This window comes from Urocampus carinirostris, chromosome 6 (genome assembly GCF_059441175.1).
Source record: "Urocampus carinirostris isolate Australia breed hairy pipefish chromosome 6, RoL_Ucar_1.0, whole genome shotgun sequence".
Classification (NCBI taxonomy): domain Eukaryota; kingdom Metazoa; phylum Chordata; class Actinopteri; order Syngnathiformes; family Syngnathidae; genus Urocampus; species Urocampus carinirostris.
The window spans coordinates 3,330,884-3,350,604 of NC_142354.1; the positions used below are offsets into that span (position 1 = coordinate 3,330,884).

The following is a 19,721-nucleotide window of genomic DNA, read 5'->3' on the forward strand; positions in this document are numbered from 1 at the left end:
TGCTGATTATAAATGTGTTCAATACGGCGTGTTTTAGCCCTTTGCTTTAACTATGTGTGAGCCATTGTGGCTCTACAGCTAATCCTGCGAAATGATTGGCTGGTCCTCGTCACTATAAGCTTGGAAATAGGGTTTGTTCTTTGATTTCAATGTGGAATAGACTATTTGATAAAAAATGAATAGATAAATAATGTTTTTATAACGCAGATTTTGACTATTGCAGATCAGTTTTGGAAGGCAACGCCCTCAAAGAAACAAGGGATTACTGTATTCACATCTTTAGTTTTCATTATTACAAACTTATCTGGACAAGACGTCTCAGCTTTCCCTATACCTTCCCACCCTCCTTCATTCAAATGTTTTTTCTACCTTTGATTGTTCTCCTCTGCACTTCTCCTGATTGCAAATATACATCGACTGTGCTACATAATAGGTCAATTCAAACATGAAAAGAGTGGAACAGAAACATTAAGCTGCATAAGCAAAGTCATGGGGCACGGTGGTTTCTTTTTGTGGGATCAAAAGATGTTTGAGATTGTCACATTTATTGTGTTTTGTGCGCGCATACATGTGATTTAGGATGTTGTGTAGGAGGAGAAGCACATATATCTGGCACTCCCCCGTGGCTGCGTTCCAGAGACCAGACCTTTGTCGTAAAACACCTTCATACATACGATAGGCATGTTTTTTTATAAGCAGTGGCTGTTGGCCCTCAAAAAGGAGCAGTCGGAGTGTTTTAAAAAAATAAAATAAAGGGCAGGGAAAAAAACAGGCAAACAGTCAGGCAGGCAGACAGGCAGGCAGGTGGACATACACACAGATTGGTAGGAAGGGGGGGAGGTAGGTGGGTAGATAGGTAGGTAGGTAGGTAGGTAGGTAAGTAGGTAGGTAGGCAGGCAGGTAGGTATTTGGGTAGGTAAAATCTTTCATTTAGTAAATGTTTTAGGAAAAAACTTTTGATTTTGCAATATCAGACGATACAGCGCTCGTTTGGGATCAAGAGTTCGCAGGTTCGATTCCCGGCTCCTCCTTGTTATATATCAAAGTGTCTTTGGGCAAGACACTAAATCCCTAATGCCCCCCCGATAGGAGGTAGTTGCCTTGCATGGCTGACGCTGCTATCGGTTAGTTAGTGTGTAAAAGGGAAAAATGCGAAGCACCTTGGTCTTCATTGACTTGAAAAGCGCTATATAAATGCAGACCGTTTACATTTAACTTATTTTTTCTGATAAAATAAGGAAATTCACACAAAATATAATGCAAAATATTTAAAAATGGTATTGTAAATTTTTTATTTCACTAAAAAAGATCATGCCCTGCAACTGTCTGGCAACCAGATCAGAATGTCCCCTGCCCACTGCCAGAAGATGGGCTCCAGCACCCCCGCGACCCTTCTGAGGATAATAGATGGATGGATGGATGGATGAATAAAACGGATTATTAATGATAACGTCTTTGAGGATATATTTTTGCTCATTTAAGAATTCTGTCTTTGTTTTTTGTAAAATGGATGGAAGGAAATAGATACACAGATTAGATGGGTAGACAAACGGACAGATGAATGGACAGACAGATAGACAGTGATAGATAGATCTACAAATGCATAGAGATAAAGAGAGAGAGAGAAATAGAGACAGAGAGAGAGGGAGCGAGAGAGGGGGAGCATAGATTAATTTATTTTAATCTTGATAAATCTTATTACAAATTTGAGTTTTTATCTAGATTACCATGCTAAACTTGAAATACTTTGCTGCATTTATTCATACTTTACTTTTTTTAAATAAAACACTTTACTTTTATTATTATCCTGAATCATTCCAGATGTAATTTTGGCGATGACGACCGTCAAGCATGCATAGCCATATCGACGCTGATACCGAAAAGGGGTCCAGTATATATAGAGCACAGTTTACAATCACAATGTCACACCAACATACCCCCTTTTTGGTTGTACATCATTAAGGAATCCTTTTTATGGAAGCTCACGAAACAATATGTATTCACTGTTGATACACTTTATGATGAAAACCCACAGAACAAACTGTAAACCCACCCATACCCATAAATGCAAGCAAAACACCCAGAGAAATTTGATTTGGCGAGAGGTAGAGATGGGTGGAGGTAGGGGCCTAATTTTTATCTAACAATCAAACACAGTGAAATAAAACACATTGAAGGATCACTTTTCCTTTGGACAGCAAAACAGGCGGTTTGTTGAATTTTGATTTCACTATGTAAAAGAAATACAAATTCCTTGAACCTATGATTTTTTTTTAAATTAACGTTGTGATGTTAGTTTGAGTATTTTTGCCTTTGAGCTACTGAGGAAGAGAGACACATTTTACGTGGTTTATTTATATTAGTATGGGACAAAGGCTCTGCCATTATTATTATTTCATAGATTTCCCTAAATCATAAAACAGCACACAGTAAAATAAATGTGCTGAAGAATTAGCTCTTGTCTATAAAGCGGGTTTGGTGGTTTGGTTGAATTTTGACAGAAAATGTATAGTGTGGCTCTCTTTCTTCCCATAATAAATCTAAATATTTTTATTTTATGACTCTTCGGGTCAAAAATGTTCCCAACCCTTGCTATTGAGGAAAACAAGTGAACATTTCAAATCAAGACTAAAAGAACCAGGTCAAACGAGGCATAATGTGTCAACTTTTTGGGTAACTTAGAGTGTCAAAAACTAGCAAGTGAGAAAGCGTCACCTTCGACTTATTCTTCTTCTTGGGTTTTTTTTTTTCATCCGCGGCATGTTCTTGTTCTTCGTAAGATATAAAAATGCGCCCCTTTAGCACCCGCAGGACTCCTCGTCGACGCAAAATTCTGACTTTGTGAATCCGCTTTTAATGGCAACACGGCACATGGATAATTCATGCATCTCAGCAGCGGTTGACAGCAGACGAGAAAAAAAAAAGACAAAGGGGGAAATTATCTGACGCAACTAATCCCAACAGTTTGTGTCCGGGTTAGAAAAAAACAAAAGAGCAGAGACTGTCAAAACCGTACTGAAAAAAGAAACAAAGAATACAGATATGTTAATGGAAAGACATCCGTCCAACATCATTATCAGATTGTACTCTACCTAACCCTCTCCTTGTGTTAGGTTTTAAATTACACGCCCATGTTAGCAGGTTGGTGGCGACCTGTAATTTAAATCAGCTGTAAAATATGCTAAAAATAATAGATTACTCAATTTTTCTCTCATTTCTTGGTAACCTTGTTAGACTTCCTGATCCATGAATGTATTGTTTTTTTCTCTTTTGGTATTTTTTTCTGACATAAGTATACCCTTTAATTTTGGTGAGGGGTAGTAGAACACATCTGCTAGATATTTTGTTTTGTAAAGACGATGCCGCAAGCCGACTCCACAAACAGAACAATCCATTCACAGGAAGTGACCAGATTCTCCAGATATACATTTTTGAAACCACAAAGTGTTTAGATGTAATCAAATTATTAATCATCATCATCTGTATGTTAGGCAATTTTGCTAATAATTAACAATTATAATTATTGTTATGATAATTATAATCAACCAATTGAAGAACCATAGGAACTGACCGATGACTAAGACCGCACCTCTTGACTGGGACTTCCCACACCTATAAAAGACTGATCACTCATTATTCATATCAATGAACTAAAATATCGATAATTCAAAGTTAAAATGAAAATATGTTTAGTGTATTGCTTTCTTCATGATAAATGCTAGACACAAAATGAAGCTACGTCGAATTAATTCAGGTGGGAAACCGTGAAAACTACATGCTGGTCGAATTGGTAACCACCGAATCAATTCTGAATAAAATAAAGAGAATATGAAGCAATTTCTCTACATTTTTGTTGTAAGACTATTAACTATAAATATTAATTTTGGTGGGGGTAAGTGTTAGATAATATTGTTGTAATGACCAAGTCAAAACCGACCGATACAAATGTAACAATTTCAATGAGAGTATTTAATAATGGATCATTTTTCCTTTTGCTTTGTTTTGTTGAACTAGACATTGCTTACAAAGTCAAGAAGTTTTGATGCAATAAACATATGTATGTGGTTTTTGTATGCTTTTCAAATCCAAAACACAAGACGAGGGTTAAAGGAAGCTATTGCTGTCAGAACCAGAAAAGACCCAAACGCGTAACGTTTCACAACAAACTTTATTGCGGAAGCTGAGAAGTCAGGAATGGGAAAGCAAGCGCCAGCAATCTGGCAATTGCTGGGCAGGAGGAGCAGGGAGCTCACGGGATCAGAGCATGGTCGGAAGGCGGGAACGAGTTGAGTAGCCGGGACGGGCGATCGGAGCGTGGTCGATGTGCAGAAACGAGTTGAGTAGCTGGGACTGGAGATCAGAGCGTGGTCGGTGGGCAAACACGGGTCGAGTAGCCGGGGAGGGAGATTGGAGCGTGGTCGAAGGAAAGAAAAAGTCAGGGAGCCGGAGACGATCGAGAATCCAGGGGCAGACAAGCAGGATACAGGTAAGGACGGGACAGACGGGAGCCAGAGTCAAATAGTGCTTGCCTTGCATGTGTGGAGGTTCGCTGACGGATTGACAAGGAGTGAATGGAAACGTTGAGTTTAAATAGGAGGGGAACCAATCAGGCAACGAGCAGCAGCTGGCGCCTAACGAGCGAGCAGAGGTGAGGGCAAATAGGTAATTGTGACAAATGCTTGCTGCTTTCCATCGGAGCGGAAGTGGCTCAGGAGGTAGAGCGCTCGTCTTGGGATCAAGACATCGCAGTTCGAATCCTGGCTCCTCCGTGTTACATGTCGAAGTGTCCTTGGGTAAGAAACTGAACCCCTAATGCCCCCGATAAGCAGGTTAGCGCCTTACATGGCTGCACGGCCGCTATTGGGAAATGTGAAGCACACTGTAAAGCGCTTTGGGAAGTCTTGACTTGAAAAGCGCTATATAAATGCAGATCATTTCATTTCATTGTTATTGCATTTGAAAAAGAGTCGTTATATTTATTTTATAATTCAATGCTAAAAGTTTCTCTCAAATGCCAATTTTAGCCATTTTGCCTCCTTTTTGAATCCCTTCAAAAAATGTACCGTATTTTCCGCACTATAAGGCGCACCTAAAAGTCTTGTTTTTTTTCAAAAGCTGACCATGCGCCTTATAACACAGTGCGCCTTATATATGGCTCAATATTAAATTCGCAAGGTCTCGCAACTACGAGAAACAGCCGCCGACTCCATTTTTCGCGCTGTGCATACTGGGAAATATTAAACGATTGGTAGTTGCCGGGGCTCGTGTTGTATTTGTTTACTAAGTGGCAAAATGGCTACCCCATTAAACTGCTTAATTTATATTCAACAAATACAGTATTTGTCTGAATCCAGGGTTATGACTGGTGAAGATGTAAAGCACAATTTACCTTAAACAAACGCAGAATTATTCAGAATGTCACGTTTGACAGAGAGAGAGAGAGCGAGAGAGAGAGAGAGAGAGAGAGAGAGAGAGCGAGATTCTCTTTCATACGTGCATTTGTATAAAAAATGGCTCCTGTTAAGAGACACGCGTACAACGCCGAGTTTAAACTCAAAGCGATCAGTCACGCAGCACAACACGGCAATAGAGCGGCAGCGAGAGAGTTAAACTTAAATTAATCGATGGTACGGAAGTGGAGAAAGGATGAAGATAAGCTCCGCCAAGTAAGGAAAACTCAACAAAGTTTCCGTGGCAATAAAGCAAGATGGCCAGAGTTAGAGGAGACACTTGAACAGTGGGTTGTTCAACAAAGAGCGGCAAGCAGAAGTGTCAGTACGATAACTATACGTATGAAGGCAACAGCGCTGGCACAAAAACACCGGACGTGTTGGATGGCCCATTCACTGAGATATGGTCAATTCGAACACAGCAGAAGAAGAATTCGAGGGATTCGTCGATGAGGAGCTTATAGAGTGATCTTTGTTTTTCTTTTGTGTGTTTACGTTTTACATTTTACAGTTATTATGTTATTGCTTTGCACTCGTTGTTTTTGCACATTACGAGTGTCACTTTATTGCGATTGCACTAACGTTTCATTTAGAATAACAGTATCAGACGTTTTTTTCTTTGCGTGTTGACTAAATGGACAAAAAATAAAATGATATGTCGATGTTGTTCAAAGATGTGTCACGAAAATGCTTTACCTCAGAGAAAATAATAAAACGGCTGTTTATTTATTTTGGGAGTGAATGGAGTTGTGGAAAGCTTGTTTGTTAATAAAGTTTGACCTTTTTGAATATTTTGTTGACATTCCCTTGAGCGTGGCAACATCTAGAGGTTGCATAAAGTAACTACATTCTCTACTGTAGTCAAGTCGTCACATTTATTTACCGTAAATAGCCCTTAATCCCAAAAATGTCTCGAAGGACTGCACAGGATTACAATTACAAAATTGCACAATTACCTGATCTTAAACCAGCATGCACTTATAGCGCCTTATAATGGGGTGCGTCTTATGTATGGCATAAGTTTTAAAATATATCATTCATTGAAGGTGCGCCTTATAACATGGTGCGCCATATAGTGCGGAAAATACGGTAGTTCTGTAGCTACATAGGCATGGGCCACATCCAAAGAAAATGTCAACCCTCATTCTTTATTTGAAAAAAAGTTTCTAGTTTTTACCATTGTTAAGTTAACAACAGTGAAACATTGCTAAGTTTTTTGAAAATACACGTTTCCAAAGAACACTTCTGAAAAAAACTGCGTCTTATGAAAGGATGCCTTTTAAGCAGAAATTTCACTCCTTTATTTTAAATATATATTTGATACCTATAATGCTTTTCATAAAAACTAGGGCCCTTTGCTTGCAAAATAGTATTCCATTGCAAGAACAATGAACTTGTGAATAATTGATGCATGAACCTTGCAAGAACTTTTCATCATTGAATATTTCTGGGCGATCGCGTTCCTGTGGACGTGCACAAAACATCAGCACTCTGACGATGACAGAAAGACTTTATTATCTTTTCTAGAAAAAAAATCTATGTTAAGGTGATAACTGTCTGTATTTATTTGTATCTTTGCTTTTCTCACCACACTACATCACTGTGCCTATTTGCTATACAGGGCCATCCACACACTTCAATCACTGGGTACTGGAAGCAACACTAGGAAGAGGGGGCTTCCTCAATGTTTGATCAAAGCCACTCCTGTCCTCGAATGGTGATTTATCATACCGAAATCATTCACAGAGTTTTGATACTTACTGATAATCTTTAACAAACCTTCTTTAATAGTTTTTTTGATATTGGAAAAAAAACATCTTTTTACATATTGGCACTCAGGGGCAATGATTCTGAAACCCTTTATTCACCAAGTATCATACAGGCTGCCTGCACCTTTTGGGTTATTTTGCCCATGAAAGAGTCAGAAGTCATGTTATCAATGACTACTTTTGGCCTTTTTTTTTCAGAGCAACACAAACGTTCTGGCAATATCTCCTATAATAATGTTTTAAGACAATATAATAACAGTTTAAAGTAAAAAACAAAACAAAACACGGACTTGGATTTTTCAGGATAATAATGAAGTTGAGTCTGGAACTGAATCTGAACACATTCTATGACAACATAAACTGGAAATGTGATTTGTTGTAAATATATCCCAGAGTCTTGCTTTCTCATTTGTCTATATATTTTCAACTATGGTGAAGTAATTCCTGGAGGCAGGGACCCACATCGTACATGACCGATCGGCACCCTAAATTTTTGCCCCTTTGCCAATCAATGAAGTAATGTTCAATGGATTCAAATACTTTTTATTAGCTACTGATAATAAAAATTGCTTTACAAAATTCACTACTTATTATGCCCCACCTGTGTCATTTCTTGCGTATGATTGGTCCATTGCCACGCATGGTTGCCTGTGAGATACAATTGGGAGAAGTTGCTGCCATTTTTTGAGTGTTTTGCAAAACTACTTACATTATTTTGTTTTTTTTTCCTTTAGCCCAATGGTCGCAGGGTAATAGTAATTTAAATTGTGCTTTCAAATGGGCGGGCCGGTGCCCCATGGTCATAAGAGGGTGCATCATTTGAGGTGTACCCAAAAAACTGAAAGTGTAATATTTTCTCTATGTGTTATGTGTTAACAATGCCAAACTAAATTCAAAGAGCCTTTATCTGGTACGTTAAAAAAAATACCTGATATGTGGTTGCAATGGACAAAATATTCATAATGAATTACTTATTCCAAAAATGCAAATGTTGTCTCATCTTATATCAAATTTTCCAGTAACGGTCTCTCTGGGTTCTGGAAATGACTATTCGAGCAGCCCCCATCAGGACAAAGAACCTCAGCGCAGCCGGTCTTGGCCAGCCGATTCGCATCCAAATCAGATTGCGTAATGAGGACCCTTGCCGCATCGTCATCTGGCCCGCTAACTGCAAATGTAGAAAGAGAAAAAAACAAGGCAGTTCTTTGTTGCCGCCGTGGTGGAGGCAGCGGCGGCTGCCGTGTCATTTTGCGCCATTATTGGCGCGGCTCCGAGACGGCCAAATAAACAGCAAGAGTTATCCTGGCCCGCGGGGAGCCATTACTCCAGCGCGCCAGCTTTTATACGCTGCCTGCCTCTTAAAAACGCTCATTTATTGTTCCCCCTGATGGATGCTCTGCCACTGTCTGCTTTTCTTCTTGTTTTTTTGTGTGTTAGGGGTGCTCTTTTTGATTTTATTTTTTTACTCATTCTGTTCTGAGAGTATTTTCTCACTCACAATCGCAAATTTATAGCCAAGGTGAACAAGGTATGAAAAATGTCAGTTGCGTCTTCGATATGTATCTTTTGTTCAGCAAGTACAGTTTCCCGACATAAAAGCAGGAGTCCTACACTATTGCTGAAAAAAAACAATTTATATTTGCATGTGTTTGCATCTATCTTTCTAATTCTGATGGGATTTTCTCATGAGGGGTGGCTGATACTGTAAATGTTGGGATTAATCTAATCCGAATAAATACAATCTCCTTTTGTTTATATCGATTCAGTACTTTTTCGGTCTGATTTCTATGACCTTTGAATAATTGAACCCTCCCCCCTTGAGCTACTTAATTGTCGTTCTTAATTGTTATTAGTTATTGTTATTAGCTAGGCTAATAATGCCTGCTGTTTAGGTCAGTAGATAAAGGGCACAATATCACCTACAGTTTACAGACAAGGTGTCACAATAACAGACCCCAATTTGGCTGTACATTGCTAAGGAATGCTTTACATAGAAGCTCATTAAACAATGTAACTTCACTGTCGAGATACTTTATGATGAAAACACACTCAGCTGTAATTACTTAAAAACACTAGCCAAGCATACAGAACAATTTGATTGGGTGAGCGGCAGGAGTGGTTGGAGCAATGCAACACAGCACGCTCTCCGCAATCCTCACACATAACCACTGCACTTGAAGGAAATGCATCCATAATCTTTTCGTTTGCAGAATTTTGTGACTCTGCTTGCATCTTGTTTTGAAACCATTATTTAATAGATTTTATTACATCTAAAATCACCCAGTGAAATTAAATATTCTGAAAATAACCTTTTGTCCTGAGAGTGGGTTTGGTGGTTTTACTGAAATTCAATGCTAAAAGTTTCTCTCAAATGCCAATTTTAGCCATTTTGCCTCCTATAGGCATAGCTATATAGCTATATAGGCATGGGCCACATCCAAAGAAAATGTCAACCCTCATTCTTTATTTGAAAAAAAGTTTCTAGTTTTTACCATTGTTAAGTTAACAACAGTAAAACATTGCTAAGTTTCTTGAAAATACACGTTTCCAAAGAACACTTCTGAAAAAAACTGCGTCTTATGAAAGGATGCCTTTCAAGCAGAAATTTCACTCCTTTATTTTAAATATATATTTTGATACCTATAATGCTTTTCACTAAAAATATTTGGTATGGCTCTCTCTCAAAAGAAATCTAAATATTTTGCTATTATGGCTGTTTGAGTCAAAAAGGTTACCCTCCCCCTGCTGTATACTAATGTCAACAAGACCACTAAAGTAGTGCCCATTGCACAATATTTTGAAAATTAGTCAGCGGTTCAAATAAAACCTTCTTGTGGGCTACATCCATGTGTTTCATCCTATTCCCTATCACCCAATCATGTTGCTGTTCTTTGGTATTCCTAACCCTTTAAGTGAATCTGCTTTCGTAACCTAGGACCTTTACCAAAATGAAAGGGCTCCAAGAAGGGCCTTAAGAACAGGTTGGAATTTCTTATCTTAGGTTTAGCTTCTCTCCCTGTCCTCCTTGCAAGTTCAAAATCCATTGATGTTTTTCCTCATTTAAAGTGTAGATTAAACTTTAAACTTTACATTCTGCTTCACATTATGCACTATTTATATGTTTCTCAAAAAGTCTTCAAGAACATAGTGGCCTACAGCTCATCATGAGTTGCTGACAGCTCTATCCGCCCGAAAGCTGCTCTAGCTCAGAGCTTAAAGCGATCGCCTGACAGCTGCGCTCCTGCAGCAGCTCTGCCTGCAAGCCAGCCTTCCCAAATCTAACGCTGTCGCTGTCTCCAACGCTCCTCCCATAAGACCCAACAAGTCTGCCAACGACACCTTAGCAAGCATTTCTTTGCCCGTCAAAGCAAACGTGGCGTTATGCTGACAGAAAAAGTGCCAGATGTTTGACAAAGAGCCGCCCTAATGTCTCACCTGTGTTAAAATGTCTATTCTGAAACATCAAAGGCCAATGCTGACATTTATGAAACAAAAAAAATGTGTAATAGGCATACAGCAGGGGTAGGAAACCTATTGCTCGCAAGCCATATTTGACTCTTTACATATGGCTCGGAGATCAAATAGAACTGTCATGTCTTGCATGTTGGCATTTTCCTGATTACTCCTATGGGTACTTAAACACCCCTTTTGGAACTGCCCTTGGCCAGATCGTTGTTTACCCTTGTCGAAAACCTGTTCATGCCTGTTTTATACCTGTTTATTCTTGTTGTGCTTGTTGGACTTTGTTGCACTTCGGTGTAACATTCTGAGAGATTCCTGCAAATTCTGTTTAATCCCGTTAAATGCCTAGTCTGTAGTTTTGCCCGCATTTGAGCCTGCTTTGTTTTGTTTTTGGTCTGTTTGGGTGTTGGACCACTTTTTTTTAAAGTGACAGATGGTCTACGCAAATGAGTTCCAACTTCCTGCTTCCTGACCGGCAGTCCCGTTTCGTTTCGTGACAAGAACTTGCGCAATTAGTCTAAGTCAAAGTGAAATTCAGCTTTATTGTAAATTCTGCAGCATCAACAGAGAATTGAAATTGTGTTACTCTCAACCCACAGTGCCTAGAAGATAAAATTACTTAATATATTGTCATATTGCCTCATGTGCCAAGCCGAGACAATACTGACTGCATAATGCGTAAGGTCCAGCACAGATAGGACACAATTTAACTACAGTTTACAGTCAACGTGTCACACCAACAGACCCCGTTAGGCTGTTTATTGTTGAGATATTATGAGGAAAAAACAAACAGTTAACACCCAAAAGCTCTAGCAAAGCACCCAGAGCAATTTGATTAGGTAAGCGGTAGGAATGGGTGCAGCTATAAACACAGATAAATACACGGGTATCCTCGTCTGCAGTATTTTGTGACACTTTTACAAAATAATTTTACTCGTACCTTCTTCAAATCATTATTTAGGACAAAAATGACCAACACAATGAGCCTCAACACTCTTAAGTAACTGCAAGAGGGAGATGAATTCTAAGTGGTATATTGATATTGATATGGGACACAGGCTCTGGCATTATTATTTCATAGATTTTATCAATTCATCAAGTGACACACAGGGAAATAAAATGTACTGAAGAGTAAGTGATAGTCTTTAGAGGTTTGCTGGTTTTGTTGACTGATGTCTTTAAATTTGTGGTGTGGCTCTCTAAAAAATAAAGAGTCAAAATAGTTTTGCTTTTATGGCTCTTTGGGTCAAAAAGGTTCCCGACCCCTGGCATACAATATACATTTATAACAAAGATTGTTTTTGCTCGTTTTACTTCAGGTTGCTTTTATTTTATTTTATTTTTTTGCCACTATATGTTCGTTAATGATTTTTCAAGTAATGAATACATTTTCCGTTAATCATAGACCAGTGGCTTTCAACCTTTTTTGAGCCAAGGCACTCTATGTTTTATTAAGAAATCTTGAGGGCACATTGATGTCCAAAACAAATTACTGGAACCAGTTTTGTGGTTGTTGTTTAAACTATTATCATGTTGCCTAAACTGGCAGTATATATAGCTTATTCGTGAAAACTGTAGCTCAGCAGGTAGAGGAATACATGTCATCCATTTTGTTTAATAATGATGCTGCAATGTTGGATATTATTATATTTTTGACCCCTTTGAACAAGATTGACTACATTTTTAATCTTGTTTTCATTTGAAAATAACAAAAGTAATATTTAAAATGAGCAAATATTATCTCCCAACATGTTTTTTATCTTTGCACCAATGTAGCAAAAAAAGTAGCGACTTGCAGTCCAGAATTTACGGTAATTGAATTGAAAACATTTTTTTCTTGCAAATAATTTTTTTAAAAGGGTTAACATATGAGAATATGCCCTCTTTGAAGGACCATATATTCATTTCTTTTTTAATTACTTTCCCTTTGTTCGTCCATAGACTTAGAAGTAGTAATGATCGTCGGTAAGAGTACCCAACCCGAACGACTGGTCCACTCACGGCGTACAGTTATGATGGTTCAGATCCCACAAGACCCTAACAAACAGACTGAGGCATTGCTTTTTCCTCAAAGCATTCAACACACTAAAGCGCAGTCACAGTCAGCTTTAAAGTACAATGTTCCTGTTCTAAGTGCAATACAGAGGTTTTTAGATAGATAGATAGATAGATAGATAGATAGATAGATAGATAGATAGATAGATAGATAGATAGATAGATAGATAGATAGATAGATAGATAGATAGATAGATAGATAGATAGATAGATAGATAGATAGATAGATAGATAGATAGATAGATAGATAGATAGATAGATAGATAGATAGATAGATAGATAGATAGATAGATAGATAGATAGATAGATAGATAGATAGATAGATAGATAGATAGATAGATAGATAGATAGATAGATAGATAGATCATTAAGTGCAATATCTGGGTGAAGTTTCCGGTTATGTACAGTTTTTATTTTTAATGCTCTTGACTTGATTCTAAAACAATTGTGCAGAAGAAGTATTTTCTTAGCACAAGTACTTTGCTTTATTTAATTTTTGTACTATTTACTTCATTTACACTTGACTTCATTTCCATAATTTCGTGCAAATTTAAGATTTTTCAGTTGTCACTTTGACTTGTTTTGGTTTTAAGTTTAATATCCCGGTTCAAGTGCAATATCCTATTTGGGGATAGTTTTTATTTCGAAATTGAATACCTTATATTAGAGGTGAACATTTTATATATTTTTTTGCTTATAAGTCTCCCTATTATATATTTTTCTCATCTGGAGTGCAACCATGATCTCTGTAGAAATAAGAGATAATAATGGCGATTCTGATTTTGATTCTAGAAAGGCATTGGATTGTATCTCGTCACCACAAGATTTCAATTCACGGTACCAGAGACAAGTAATAATAAAGGGTGCATTTCACATGTCATAATGTCAATAAATTCAATTTTATTCTAAGAATTGTAAGTGACAAACATTGTTGAATACGTGCAGCCACGATTCCATTCAATGACAACATAACAATGAACACTGTACCATAAAATTTACAAGGTGGTTTTTCATTATGTGCTTCAAAGGCCACTCCATTTTTATCATTGGTGGTCCAGTGCTAAAGATTTGGTGCTCTCCCCACCGCAATCACCACTCCAATCAATTTTTTCAACTGACCATTGCGGCACTAATAAGGTAATACATATCCGTAAAACCTTGTACACAAATAAATTCAGTAAGTACTAGAGGCTGACTGATTATCAGGTAGGCCGATTATCGGCAGCGTAATTTGGGAATTTGGTGAATATCGGTATTGGCATTTTTATTTATTCGACGGGACGATTATCAAGGCTCAGATGCAGCTGAGTCTTGCCCTCACCTGATCCTTCCGCTTCACAGACATTACCCACCCTGCGCGTTCTGATTGGATAAGTGACTGGGGCAAAACCACTCAAGCAGGAAGAATAACAATAGAAAAGAGTAAACAGTGGCAGTTCTTCGACCTCCAGAGTCCAACATGCCTGTGAATCGAGACCACTGATGATATTAAGATTTTTTTTTAAGGCTGATGTAAAAAAGCATGTGTGATTAAGAGATAGCATAAAAAATAAGTTAATTTGTTTCAGATGGAGACTAATATATTAGCTCTAATCATAGCATTTTTTTTAATTTATTTTTTTTGGGAAAGATTAGTCATGTTAGTTGTGTTGAAATTCTAATGTATTTACTATAATAGGTTTTAGACGCCTACTAATTTTTTTTCTTTTTGCATTCTGAAAATGTCCAATTTTTAAGCATTTATAGCAAATGAATATCTGCTCGATATATCAGTATCTGCCTTTTCTACCTTCCTTCCTTATTTAAAAAAAAAAGATATTGTATCGGCCCTGAAAAATTATATTGATCGATCTTTGGTAATGAACCTTTTTAATGTCATAAAATATGTAATACACAGTCTGTCACTCCAAAGGGAGTCTCAGTGGGCTATTTGCGAAAGCTCCTTGATGACTAATCTTAATAGCTCATCGAGGTGTCTAGCCATTGTCACTGTGATTACTGAGCTTTGGCTAACCTGCCCTAATCAATTTGTCCATTCTCGAAAGACAAGAGTGGTATTTTGTTCCCAAAGCAGTGGAGCGAAGCAATTAACTTATTGTTGGCTGACAATCCAAATTTGCATTTTGGATCACGGAGTTCATAGGAGATGGGTTCACTTTCTGGTAAAATATCAGAATTCTCAGGTGTCCACTTTCAAATGCACGATCAAACTTTCATATTGTTGAGTAAATCTTTGTCAATTGACAGCAAAACTAACCACGTGTGAAGATTTTCACTAGGGGTGGGCTATAATAGGAATTTTTGTATGGATCCGATACAGGTAAATGCAATCGATACTGATCTGACACCGATACTTTTTGCTTGAAGAAGTCACGATCCTTGACTAATTGAACTTTGCCCTTTAAGTTAGTTTATAATTACAATAAACACAGCACAAAAAGTGTAGGCACTTGAATAGTTGTTGTTTTTTTATTATTAAATAACTATAAAAAAATATTTGAAAAAATATATATATTTTTATCATACCTGTTTTCGAACAAAAGCCTCGTCACCATATACAACTTCAGCTGGGCAAAAGTTGTTTACGAATAAAACAGATCGAAAATTCGCTAAGCAATACCGACTATCAAAACACAGGAGAGGATGAGCTACTTTTAGACTTTTTTTTGTTGATTGGATGGACTTTGATAATTTGATGATCTGATTTAAAAATTTTAATAAATACAACGTTAGTACAGTTACTCAGTACTTGAGTAATTTTTTTACCAAGTACTTTTTTACTTTTACTCAAGTAAGTATTTGGTAGACTACTTTTACTTTTACTTGGGTGTTATAATTCTGAAGTAACATAACCTTTACTTGAGTATTTTTTATGTTCTACCCACCTCTGCTCCTGACAAATGTGTTACTTGTTTTCTTGGTCCAATATTTTGGGTTGCCAACCCCTCAGCTTGTTGTTCTACTTTCAGAGCCTGTTAAAAATACTGGGCCTTTAAATGTGCTACTTGTGCTTAATTTATTTATTTGATTTAGACTATTGTTATTGTATTGTTTAGTAAAGTACTTGAATTTATCTTGATTTATTTAAAAATTAAATGTAGTTTATCGTTGATTGATTTTTCACTATAAAGCCGTAAACCACAACAAAATGTGTTCACTATCTGCTAAGCTATCCAAAAAAGGAGCAGGAGCAGAATGCAAGTGATCGGGAAAAGTTTCATTTGATATGACTTAACCGTGTTTTTGGCTTTTTCTATTTCATCAAGACAAGACCATTAGCATCACAATGGTGAACAATATTTTCTTTATGATCAGTTTGTTTTGTTGTCGTTATTCGACAATGTTTTATAATGCCATAGACGGAAACTTTGACATGTGGAAAAAACGGCAAATAAACACGCCCACGAAATGATCGGTTACATCAAATATGTAAAAGAAGCGAGGGACAAACCAAGTAACAACGCACATGACCAATCAAGCTTGGCTTGAAGTTCAAAATAAAACAAGCAATTTTAAACCCCGTCAATTGCTCCGCGCCCTTCGTCATTTGAAGCAGACTTCTTATGCCCGACAATCAGTTACGCAATCAAGTGATGACTTTACAAGAGCTCTCCAATCAGCAGGCATTGAACCTTTGCCTATAGCACGCCCATAAACACACAGCACTTACCAATCTTTGTGCTTGCGTGTGTTCTTGTGTGTGAAGACATTTTATTTAAAACGCTACAATTGTTTTCGTGGAAAATGAATGAAGCAACACAATGTTGGCTCTGAATTCTGCCATCTGACAACCCCTAAGGTATAACCACAAACATCACCACCGACCACCAAGAGCTTGAAACTGTCACCAAATCAAAATATACTGTAACTGTCATATCAGAAGATGGGTCAGAACCAAAAATCATGGCCAAAATAGCTGAAACCTCAGTCGCCGTTACCTGATTTAAACACATTTGGAATGACGAGGACATCCATCCATTCATCCATCCATTATCTGCACCACTTAGGGTCGCGGGGGTGCTGGAGCCCATCCCAGCTGTCTTCGGGCAGTGGGCTGGGGACACCCTGAACTGGTTGCCAGCCAGTCGCAGGCCACACAGAGACAGATGACTCACTCGCTCATTCACACCTAGGGACAATCTGGACCGGCCAATTAACCTGAAATGCATGTTTTTTAGAATGTGGGAGGAAACCGGAGTGCCCGAAAGAAACCCAACCAAGCACGGGGAGAACATGCAAACTCCACACAGGAAAGTTCGATCTTATGACCTCAGAACTGTGCCACACACGAGCTAACAACTGTGCCACCGTGCTGCCCCTGACAAGAACATAGCAGTGAAAATTAAGATGAGACTCATACAGGGGCTGCTTTCTTCTATCTTCCTTCACTCTTGCGAGACGTAGATTCTCATAGCAAAGCTTGGAAAGTAAAATCCAGACGATGGAGACATGATTCTACAAGAAACTTCGAGGCATTATCAAACACAATCAGAGGGCCCATCGGACCCTACGAAGAACTGTTGGCAAATTTCCGGAAACGAAAAATTGAATGGTCTTGTCACAAGATCATAAGGACTGGCAAAGATCCTTCTTCAGGGCACAGCCCAAAGGCACAGAAGTAGAGGAAGACAGAAAAAGAACTAAGCTGACAACATCAAGCAATGGACCAGTTTCCAACTTTGCTACAACACAAATGCAGGCAAGGAGCCAATCCGCTTTGGAGAAAGCTGTCCAGAATTGTGTCTTCAGTTGCACCCCAACAACTGGTTAAGGGATCCATGAACTGTAAATCTATTGGACACATTTTAAATATATCGTCCAGTGTTAAAACAGTTATGGTATGGTATAACAGCCATACGTTGCCGTGATGTCAGCACTGTCCAAAAGACCAGGGTGTAAACCTGCTTTCTTACATACCTACTGATGAATAAAACGGCCAAAGGGAAGCAGAATTCAAATGGTAGAAATTCATGCATAGCGCGTGAAGGCGGATGAGTGTCTGGTGGCCTAAAGGAACAATGTTGGTCCCCCCTCCAATTGAATCACCGCCTGTAAGAGGGACCAAAGGGATTGGTTGCATAACATTCAAAGGAGATGCACCTGGCGAACCGATCCCTCTCTTGGGACATTGAATTTCATCTCTTCGGTGTCCGAGGTTGAGAGGTTCTAACTAAAAGTACTCGGACTCACCTCCACACACAGCTTGGGCTCTGGTACCTCCCATCTCAAGAAGAGTTGGAATCTACCACTTTCTAGATGCAGAGCCAGGGTGGGCATATTAAGTGCACTCCAGCTTAGCATCGGTATATTAGGATATCTGCCTCTCATTAGGCAATATTTATTTTTCACAAGAGCTATCAGTGTGCAGTGTCTTATGGAACATTTGAGTGGGCTTAATTGTTGCTTATTCTGAGCCTGAAACTTGGCATTTGCCATCAAAATCAGGAATCTTAGCAAGTGTGGCATCCAATTTCTGTATGTTACTCAACTGCCTGTGCGTGACCCTTGGGTGCAACTTTGTTCTATTGGTGCTCATTATCTTTAGAGAAGTATCATTGAGTGACCCAATAAATAATATAGCATGGTAACCTGTTAAGTAAAAAAAAAACGTATTCAGTTTACAGTCATGATTTGCAGCAGTATTAAAAAAGAAGAAAATAGACACAAAACACAGAACCATGAACAGGGACAATAAACATCGGTGGTTCCCAAACTCAACCTGGGCCCAGATGCCCAGTAAGTTGCTCAAAAAGCTCCTGGACCTTTAACCTCAATTTTTACCAATATTGTAAAGCTAGACATAGCTATGCCGTTCTGGAACAAAGAAATACTCAATACTTCAAAGTGATATGTGCAGCACAAACCACAGTCAAAGTCAAGTCCATTCCTGTCTCTTGTGCCACCGTCTTCTCTCTCCTTTCTCTCTCCCTCTCTCTCTCTCCGCTAAGCTACCATCACTGTAGAGCTGGGGTGTGGTGCTGCCTGAATCACTCATCTGGGCTGGGCTTGGATAGGATGGATAGGATGTGAAACATAGCAAGACAGTGGGGAAAATGTTGTTGTTCTATTTTATTAAGGCGTTAAATCACGGACGCCCATGAAAGACATTTTTCACCCCCTGGGGGTCCGTGGACCCTACTTTGGGAGTCACTGATATACATAATCCCAACCATTAAAACAACTTTCAGCAGAAAGAATAAAAGAAATGTCATAAACAACTTTTTCTGGGCATTATAGCGCCTCACAGATTGCAACAGGACAAACCTGTGTTTAACGACATGGTTAGGGTGGGAGATAAGGTCACATATGCACCCTCACGGTCTAAAAGCATTTTTTTGGAATCTCAGACAGAAACCCTTTGGCATTTACTCATAGGCCATAAAACCAAGAAAAATACAAGAAAATAGGTTAACATTTTATCAAAAAAGACTGGAAAATACCACAGATTTGAAAACATGAATTGCAGTAGATCCATCAACATTGTTAAAGACTCTTCTCACCTCAGCCAGCACCTCTTTGACCTATTACCCTCTGGCAGGTGCTACACTTTCCTTAAAACAAGGACAAACAGGCTCAGAGACAGTCTCTTCCCCATGGCCATAATCACCCTACACAAGATCTATGAAAATACTGTAAGTAGCTTGCGACTGATGTGGAAATATTTGCGGCTGCTGTTTGATTAAGGTTGTCTTAAATGTATTTTAGGTGATATATGTATAGATGTATATGCGATCGTTTTATTCATGGGCATAAGCAGCCTGTTTTCAACCCGAGCACCCCCAAAAATTACAGTGTTTTAAAAACTTACCTTTCCTTAATAAAGGACAGGATAGTCCTAAATATAATTAAAAACGCTACCTAAAATATATAAAAGTAAAACAAAACCTAGCACCGCTTTTACTCCCCTCTTTGCTTCCCTTTTGCTTGGCTATAATCACTTGTGGCATAGCGGTGGAGTCTGAGTGGGCTCAGGTGTATTACAGGG

General features: G+C 38.4%; 1 protein-coding gene across 10 annotated transcripts in view; it reads right to left on the minus strand.

Annotated features, from left to right (window-relative positions):
• The window catches only part of ptprt (protein tyrosine phosphatase receptor type T), a 348,208-nt gene that overhangs the window by 281,334 nt on the left and 47,153 nt on the right, over positions 1-19,721 (minus strand). The window lies entirely within an intron of this gene.